Below are 8,583 nucleotides of genomic sequence, written 5' to 3'. Positions count from 1 at the left end.
AGACGAACATTAATAAGTGTGAATACCTTTTCCATCAATGCCTGTGTATTTCTGACATATATTCTTGCTACCTTCATATTTGTGCTAATAAAAAGAGTCGATTGGAGAGGATTTTGACATGAAGACATTTCTTTTGCTTCCTTTAACTTTGAAAACTCTTGAGGATTAAATAGTATTTTACAGATTTCTTTGAAGGAAACATACTGCACCTTCATGTGCTTTCATAGGTTTAAATGAAAAGGGAAAAATCTGTGTATGCGAAGGGCAGTTTGCCTTTTTCCTTGGGGGATTGTGGAAAAGGAAGCCGATACCGATATTGAGGAAATGAATACTATACTGTACTATGAGGTTCAGTTCAAACAGTAAAGAAATCTTTAAAACGACACGCATTTATTGTCTAGTGTGAAACAAGCTAGTGTGGATCTCTTTCTGAACCCTTTAAATGACATAAGTCTTCAGCTGAACCCAAACCTTACACAATAATCTCAACCCATAATTTTAACAGTCTGTAACATGCAGCCATTAAGCTGACGACAGTAAAAGGAATGTTGTGCTTCCTAAGTAGTGTGTAAGAAGCAGAAATACTCTAAAATATCTGTCTCCCGTTTGCCCAGGTTTATAAAGGACGGCCTCGAGTCCCGTGGGGGAAAAGGAATGCAGACTCTTATATTCATTCAGCCCTACTTCACTGTAATTCATTAACTGGAGCTGCCTTCTGGGGAATAACTAAGTAATTCATCTTAATTAACTGTTGCACAAATATTCTAAAGTAATTGCTCTCAGAAATGGCTCTCAGACATTGTTCCTGGGCAGACTGCTGGATGGTATGTTGAAACATGTAATGGATTGTTTTGCTGGGGTGAAAAAAAAGTATTTTATTACATATGTGGTCATACATATAAAAATAATTATAGGTTTTTATACACGGCCTAGTTTGCAATTATGCTATATAATAACAATCGAATTGGAGGGAATTAAATTAATTAAACGGTAATTCACAATACTTCGCTGTGAGAAATGCTTGTAGGGAATTGACATTTGATGGTTCCAAAACCATTTCAAGCTTAAAGGTAATTCCCTTAGCTTTTACGAAAAATAAAAATAGTAACACACTCTAATGGTGATGCCTCAAAACTTTACAGTGATGGATGCAATTCCTCATGAATGAAAGTCCCTCCTCTGAGCTTTGATGTTGCCTAGTCTGTAACCCAGATCCTTATTTATGAACCCTAACCTCAAGATTGTGATGTTTTGCATGAGTTATTCAAGTGTAATTCCTGTGGCTGTTCATACGTTAATTCATCAGATGTTTTGCGCCCGTTAAAGTGTGACTGATGATGCTGATATGAATTACTTTTAGAGGACAATTGAATTGCGGATCCTAACAAGTCAAAACATGTATCGCCTAACGAAATCGCACATTTAATCCATCAAGCGTCTTCCTCATTACTGCCGGATCTGTGTTCGAAATTTCAGGGCTAATTTTGTTTCCACATCACAATTCATCCACCCGGGCTGGCTGTCACACCCTCCACTCCTGCTTGTCAAAAGTGATTTTCACTGAGGGAGTGCAATGGCAGTGAGTGTTGAGAGCACCAGGAGATGCATTGGGTAATCAGCACAAGCCATTTCAAGACCTTGTTTATTTGTACAGGAGTAGTTTCTTCAAGGGAAGTTTGTCACAGTAGCAGCAACACGGCTTGGGACAGAAAACAGACACTGGCCCACAGGGAATAGGGAAAACACTGACTTTTATAACTTCAGCTTCAGTCTCTTTCATGTTTCTGGAGTGTGATACTTTATCATTGGTTTATCCCAAATGTCAGAGTCTAATTGTAAACCTGGTTATGGTTTGAGAATGTGGGAACTTAAATGGTTTGCTTTCTGCCACTGTTATGGACACAAAAGAAACTCTCATAATTATAACAGAGAGAAAAATGCATGGGGTCTAATTTTATATATATATTTATATAAATTCGGCTGGTAAACATTGCTGGACTCTGCTGAAAGCTACACAGTGTATTATTAGTATATTTGTTGTACAGTCCTGAGAGCAAGACTGTTTGATAGAGCATAAACACCTGAAGCAAAACAAAATACCTTAGTGATGATGTTATACTTATTAATATCAACAGCTACTCATGCCAGGCCAGACACAGACCCAAACATAAAAATAAATATGTAACCAAGACACTCCTGGTGTCTGAATGCACATGTAAATCAGAAAACTAATTTTTTCATCTCTTTAATATGAAAACGAAAATCTTTAACAAGCGTACATCCAAAGATGTTGCCTGGCTGAGAACATATATATATATATATTTTTTTTTTCCAATGCCTCTAGTAGACTAGACAGATTGTAAAAGGATGAATAATTGTTGGAAGCACAGGAATGACTTCAAACCACCTAAGTCAAGGTGTTCATAAAACAAACCGCAGAAGCGTTGCCTTGATAAGCCACTACAGCCGCGACAGGCTTTGATTGTCTGCAGGAGTCGACCGACGGCGTGTTTCGCTGACCTTTTCCTTCCTGTCAAATCCCATTGAATGTTCATTGCCCTCTTGTTGCAAAAGATAAAGCTTTTACTGGGGAATGATCCTGTATTTATGATTTGATTATATTTCCTCCTGTTCATCACAACAGTGCTTTACTTGTTCTTAATTACAGTGTTAGTCAAATCAGTGTCAGTTTGACCTCGGGTTGCAGAGGAAAGGGCCAGATTGGGATTTGAAAGCCAGAGCAGCTGTATATTTTTCACTGAAAAGCACACAATATTGCTCTTGGGGGGGGTGGGGGGGGTTAAGAGGTCAAGCTGCGAGTCATGTGCTGCTCGGTAAGATTAATTATGCATTTAAAGTTTCAGCAGTCTCAGGATTTATGACAGAGGTTACTTGTATTTATGTGGCTTTCTCCGCAGATTTATCTCCAGATATTAGTACAGCATCTCTTAGAAGTTTTACAGTTTTATGATTGAGAACCCTAAGAAAACAGATGGCAAAAATCTGCATAAACAATCTTCCTCCTCAATATGAGATGAGGTTTTAGTCTCAGCTTTTCATCAGATCATTAGATTTTCATTTTTGGAATTAATAAAATGCGTTTTGCGTCCAGTTTTTGACTCTATTTACCTGCCGTACACTGAAAATATGTTTTAAGTATTTATTTATTTTTGTCCTTACAATATGACACACCTGAAGGCTGTTTCTAGTTTACTGTGTTTTACCTGTAGAAGTCTTTAAATTAATTATAAAACAGTTTCATAAATGAATGCTTAGGATCACATACATCCCTGTTAAACAATAGAGCATTTAACAAATCAACAACAGAATGAAACTTTAGGAAAGCATATGCAACTCTCCGAAAGTATTGAGGAAAATGTGGCTGTACTGTGCGACTGCATATCAACTTTCAGAAGAATTTCTACTCAATGAGACCAAAACAGTCCTATTTATATATTCTCTAGAGCTAATACGCCTCTTGCATTCTTGCACTTCACATTAGACAGCTTCTAAAGTGAAATAACTGCATGTTGGGCGGTTTCAAGAAAAGTCTAAACGACTTACACTAAGAAATGCTTATCAACAGCATTCTGTCATCTGAAGAAGGGACTCCGCTGGCAGGGGAACTGCGAGTCACATGTCTGCCTGTGAAAATGTTTGCATTGTGGAGCCGCTGAGACACTTGAGGAATGTTTGGTGCTACTGCCACTGCTGCTGTTTCTGCCCGTGCTCGTGCAACCTCAGGGTTTCTTGCTTGTGTCAGAGCAGAGCGACCTCAAATACATAGTGCAATGCATAATTCCTGCAAGTGAAGATAAGGATTGTATGAGTTTCACTGGATGAAAAAGTGTAAGCAGTGTTTTGAACGGAATGGGGAAAGTTATGCACTTCCTTCTGTGAAATAGCAGGCGTGGAGTTTGGCGGAGCGGTCGAGTGGCGCTGCTGCAGGGAAGGCACTTGGCTCTGACAGCTCGTTAATAAAGACCCAACAATAAACAGCTGCCTGTGATGTAATGTGGGACTTCTTCCACAGAGCTCGTATTTACAAGTACCAGGGAGTTGTAGCGCTTCAGTGTGTGCTGGCGGAAAGTAAAAGAAACCTGCGTTGCCTCCCCAGCCAGTGGGGCTTTAATTGTGTTTGCTGGGCAGTGTCAGCTACAAGTTATTCTGCAGCCGTCAAAGCAAGGAGCCAAGTAATGACACTGATACTGGTTGTGTGCTAGAGAGTTTTAGAGAAGCTCGTCAACTGTAAGCCTGTGGCAGAGCTGAACGCATGGAAGTTGGGATTGAGTGGTAAGTTTGTTTTCCTTTATTTAATGCAATAGACGTTTCTGCAAACATAAGCCAGGCAGCTGAGGTTTAAAGCTCAGTTTCTGAACAGTTTAGTCTTGAGATATGCTTAGTTATTGATTTATTTTTCTGTTTAAGCTGAAGTAACACTAGAGAATGCAAAAACATGTGCAATGCAAATTAAATCCAGAGGGTATAAAGAACAGACAGGTATTTAAAACATGATAACTTGAACTTCTGTTAGTCCTGCACATCAAAAGGGAGGCTGATAACCCCTCGGGTTTCCTTTATGTTCCTTTATGAGCTTTTTGAAAGTTTTAAAATGAAAGGCATTCCAGGAATTACATCTAAAAACGATATCTTCTGAATGCCTTTCTGTGCAGGAAACCAATTTAATTTGCCACAGGATGTAGCATAGCTTCCTAGGCTGCTGTGTTTGGGGTGTGATCCTTATAGGAAATAGGCTTTTCCTTTATTACATGATGGCATCAGTGCAATACTTGTTGGCTCTTTGCTCTGTTTTATTTTAGAAATGCACTCATTAACATAATTCTGACATTTTACAAAACCGACATTCATTTGCATTAAAGATTATAAGGTTTTAGCTAAGAAAAATACCCTGCTATTATATCCATGGTTACTTTCCACCTGAGAATGAGACATAATGAATCTTTACCTAAATTTGAGTGTGCCAGTTTTAGACCTGGAGTACACAGTATCGTCTGGATTTCATTTGATGAGCTCCAAATTACTGAATCGAACAAAAAATGTGTTGTTCTTCGTTTTAGGCACTGGCAGTGTTATGTTGGCAATATTATGTTACCTCAAAACTCGTTGGGTAACTTGAAATCTCCAAATATTTAGGTGTTGAAACGATTAGCATTGTGTAACAGACAACTCGGCTGCAAAAAACACCTTTGAATATTTGAATACAGGAAATCACAGGTCATTAAATGAGAACTTTGTAAAAGAAAACAATGTACTAATATTAGAAACAATACTCGTTAGCTAGTGATTGGAAACTCCCCCAAATTTACAATCAGGAGAAATCGTTGATGGCTCTGTACTGTTTTTATATCTGTGGATACAGGACTTGCAGATTCATGATGGAAATGCTGCTATCTATGATTTGTATGCACGAAGAGCAGTATATATAATACCACTTAGATATTATATAAGGAAATGTTCTGTTGCTTAATTGACATATTGCTCAGAGTGAAGCTTTAGTAAATCAGTCAATGTTATTATAAGAATTGTGTTCTTTATGGCAAAGCAAGAACTGACCTGAGCTGTCAGTAATTTAGAGGTCGGTCATATTACTTGTTTTACTCTGAGCATCAATTCTGTGAGTGTACAAAAACTTGAAGGTGGAGATTGGATATAGTGTTCATATCAGAACTATAGTTATTTCCTGTATTGTTCATTTGGTGGAATAAAACCTCCAGGGGGTTGGCTAGGTCTTTTACACTCTCCCATTATATTGTTGTGGTTGTTGTTATATTGTAAGTGTAGATGTTTAAATATCTTGCTGTTCAACATGTTATTTATTGACACACATCCATCTCTCCACAGGAACACTAGCTTTTAAATCAATGATTTTGTGAGAGTGAATAAATATGCACATACATACAATAAAGTTTTGGGTATCTAACAGCGCCAACATTTTAAATGCATTAGGCTATCAACACATTTCAGATTCCACTGATCAACAACCTGAATATAAAACTGTATAATCTTGAGTGATATAGCATGGTTTGTAAAGGCAAATGAGAAGGTATTCAGTTGTCAGAATTTGATCTTAAGCCTAACAATTTAAAGCATTCATGCTGTTATCTGTATGAAAACCAAAAGCAAACAAACAACCTCGCAAATCAAGTGTGAGAGAGAAAGGTGGGGGGTATATGTTATATATTCATTCCACAGTTAACGTTCAGGCTTTTCCGCTTGGACGCCCTCCAATTAGGCCCGTCTTTGTGGTTGATTGTACACATGGTCATTAGCAGGTACTTTAGAACATGTGCAAAGCAGACATGTTAACAACACGTCTGTATGACACTCCGACACACGCTACCATACATATATTTATGAAACGGGAAAACATGATTTATTCATCAGTTAAAAGAAAATAATATACCAAGTTTGAACATGTTTGTATTTTCCTCTGATGTGATGTTAGCCATGTGAGATGTAAATATTTCTGCAAGATCGTGTGTTTAGTAATTCTCGTGTCAGAGCCATTTTTATATCCTCTCAGCGCCAATGCACGACACAGACCGTTAAACTTCACTGAGGCAGAGAACGTCATTGTTAAGAAATAGTCCTTCATCTCATAAAACGTACACAACACTAACTCACCAGGGTCTTTCAGAAGGAAGCCGAAAAGCACAACCTAATTTAGTTATCCAGGACATCAGCTCTGACTAGACGAGGAATTTAATTTTCTTTTTGCACAGACGGGCCAACGTGAATGTCGTGATATTGTATGGAATGTAACAATTAACTCTAACCTCATTATCTAATAGAAACTAAGATTGCCTAGCACGTGCACAACACATTTGTCATGTAGTACACAACTCTCGTGAGCCATGGCTGAAATAATACACCCCTCCAACCAGTTTCATCTGCAGGCAATGCCGAAGTACTTAATTGACAGAAACACTGTAGTGAAGTTAATTAATATAGTAATAGTAATAGTTTTTTTGAGTATTGCGTGTTTGATTACAACATAAGAACATAAGAAAGTTTACAATCGAGAGGAGGCCATTCGACCCATCGTGCTCGTTTGGTGTCCATTAATAACCAAGTGATCCAAGGATCCTATCCAGTCTGTTTTTGAATGTTCCCAAATTTTCTCTTCAGCCACATCGCTGGGGAGTTTGTTCAGATTGTGATGCCCTCTGTGTGAAGAAGTGTCTCCTGTTTTCTTGAATGCCTTGAAGCCCAATTTCCATTTGTGTCCCCGGGTGCGTGTGTCCCTGCTGATCTGGAAAAGCTCCTCTGGTTTGATGTGGTCAATGCCTTTCATGATTTTGAAGACTTGAATCAAGTACCCACGTAGTCTCCTCTGTTCCAGGGTGAAAAGGTTCAGTTCCTCATTCTCTCAGTAGGATATTCCCTTCAGACCTGGAATAAGTCTGGTTGCTCTCCTCTGAACTGCCTCTAGAGCAGCGATATCTTTCTTGAAGTGTGGAGCCCAGAACTGCACACAGTATCCAGATGAGCTGATTTTGTACGTTTGCCCACTGACAAAGAAATGATCAGTCTATAATTTTAATGGTAGGTGTATTTTAACAGTGAGAGACAGAATAACAACAAAAAAATCCAGAAAAATGCATTTCAAAAAAGTTATAAATTGATTTGCATGTTAATGAGGGAAATAAGTATTTGACCCCTTCGACTTAGTACTTGGTGGCAAAACCCTTGTTGGCAATCACAGAGGTCAGACGTTTCTTGTAGTTGGCCACCAGGTTTGCACACATCTCAGGAGGGATTTTGTCCCACTCCTCTTTGCAGATCCTCTCCAAGTCATTAAGGCTTCAAGGCTGACGTTTGGCAACTCGAACCTTCAGCTCCCTCCACAGATTTTCTATGGGATTAAGGTCTGGAGACTGGCTAGGTCACTCCAGGACCTTAATGTGCTTCTTCTTGAGCCACTCCTTTGTTGCCTTGGCTGTGTGTTTTGGGTCATTGTCATGCTGGAATACCCATCCACGACCCATTTTCAATGCCCTGGCTGAGGGAAGGAGGTTCTCACCCAAGATTTGACGGTACATGGCCCCGTCCATTGTCCCTTTGATGCAGTGCAGTTGTCCTGTCCCCTTAGCAGAAAAACACCCCCAAAGCATAATGTTTCCACCTCCATGTTTGACAGTGGGGATGGTGTTCTTGGGGTCATTCCTCCTCCTCCAAACACGGCGAGTTGAGTTGATGCCAAAGAGCTCGATTTTGGTCTCATCTGACCACAACACTTTCACCCAGTTCTCCTCAATCATTCAGATGTTCATTGGCAAACTTCAGATGGGCCTGTACATGTGCTTTCTTGAGCAAGGGGACCTTGCGGGCGCTGCAGGATTTCAGTCCTTCACAGCGTAGTGTGTTACCAATTGTTTTCTTGGTGACTATGGTCCCAGCGGCCTTGAGATCATTAACAAGATCCTCCCATGTAGTTCTGGGCTGATTCCTCACTGTTCTCAAGATCATTGAAACTCCACAAGGTGAGATCTTGCATGGAGCCCCAGACTGAGGGAGACTAACAGTTATTTTGTTCTCTTTGGTCTTGGCCATGGTGGAGAG

General features: G+C 39.4%; 1 protein-coding gene across 3 annotated transcripts in view; it reads left to right on the top strand.

Moving 5' to 3' along the window:
- The first annotated feature begins 3,773 nt into the window (after positions 1-3,773).
- Positions 3,774-8,583, top strand: part of LOC136711978 (nck-associated protein 5) — a 187,571-nt gene continuing 182,761 nt past the window's right edge. The window contains exon 1 of one of the 3 annotated variants that reach the window (XM_066688611.1): positions 3,774-4,293. The gene's annotated coding sequence lies outside the window, so the exon portion shown is untranslated. The remainder of the gene's footprint in view (positions 4,294-8,583) is intronic. The other 2 variants (XM_066688605.1, XM_066688607.1) reach the window with 2 other exon arrangements.

The sequence above is a fragment of the Amia ocellicauda genome, chromosome 16, assembly GCF_036373705.1.
Source record: "Amia ocellicauda isolate fAmiCal2 chromosome 16, fAmiCal2.hap1, whole genome shotgun sequence".
NCBI lineage: Eukaryota > Metazoa > Chordata > Actinopteri > Amiiformes > Amiidae > Amia > Amia ocellicauda.
Note: the sequence above shows the minus strand (reverse complement) of the source record. Positions and strands in the feature narration are given on the sequence as shown.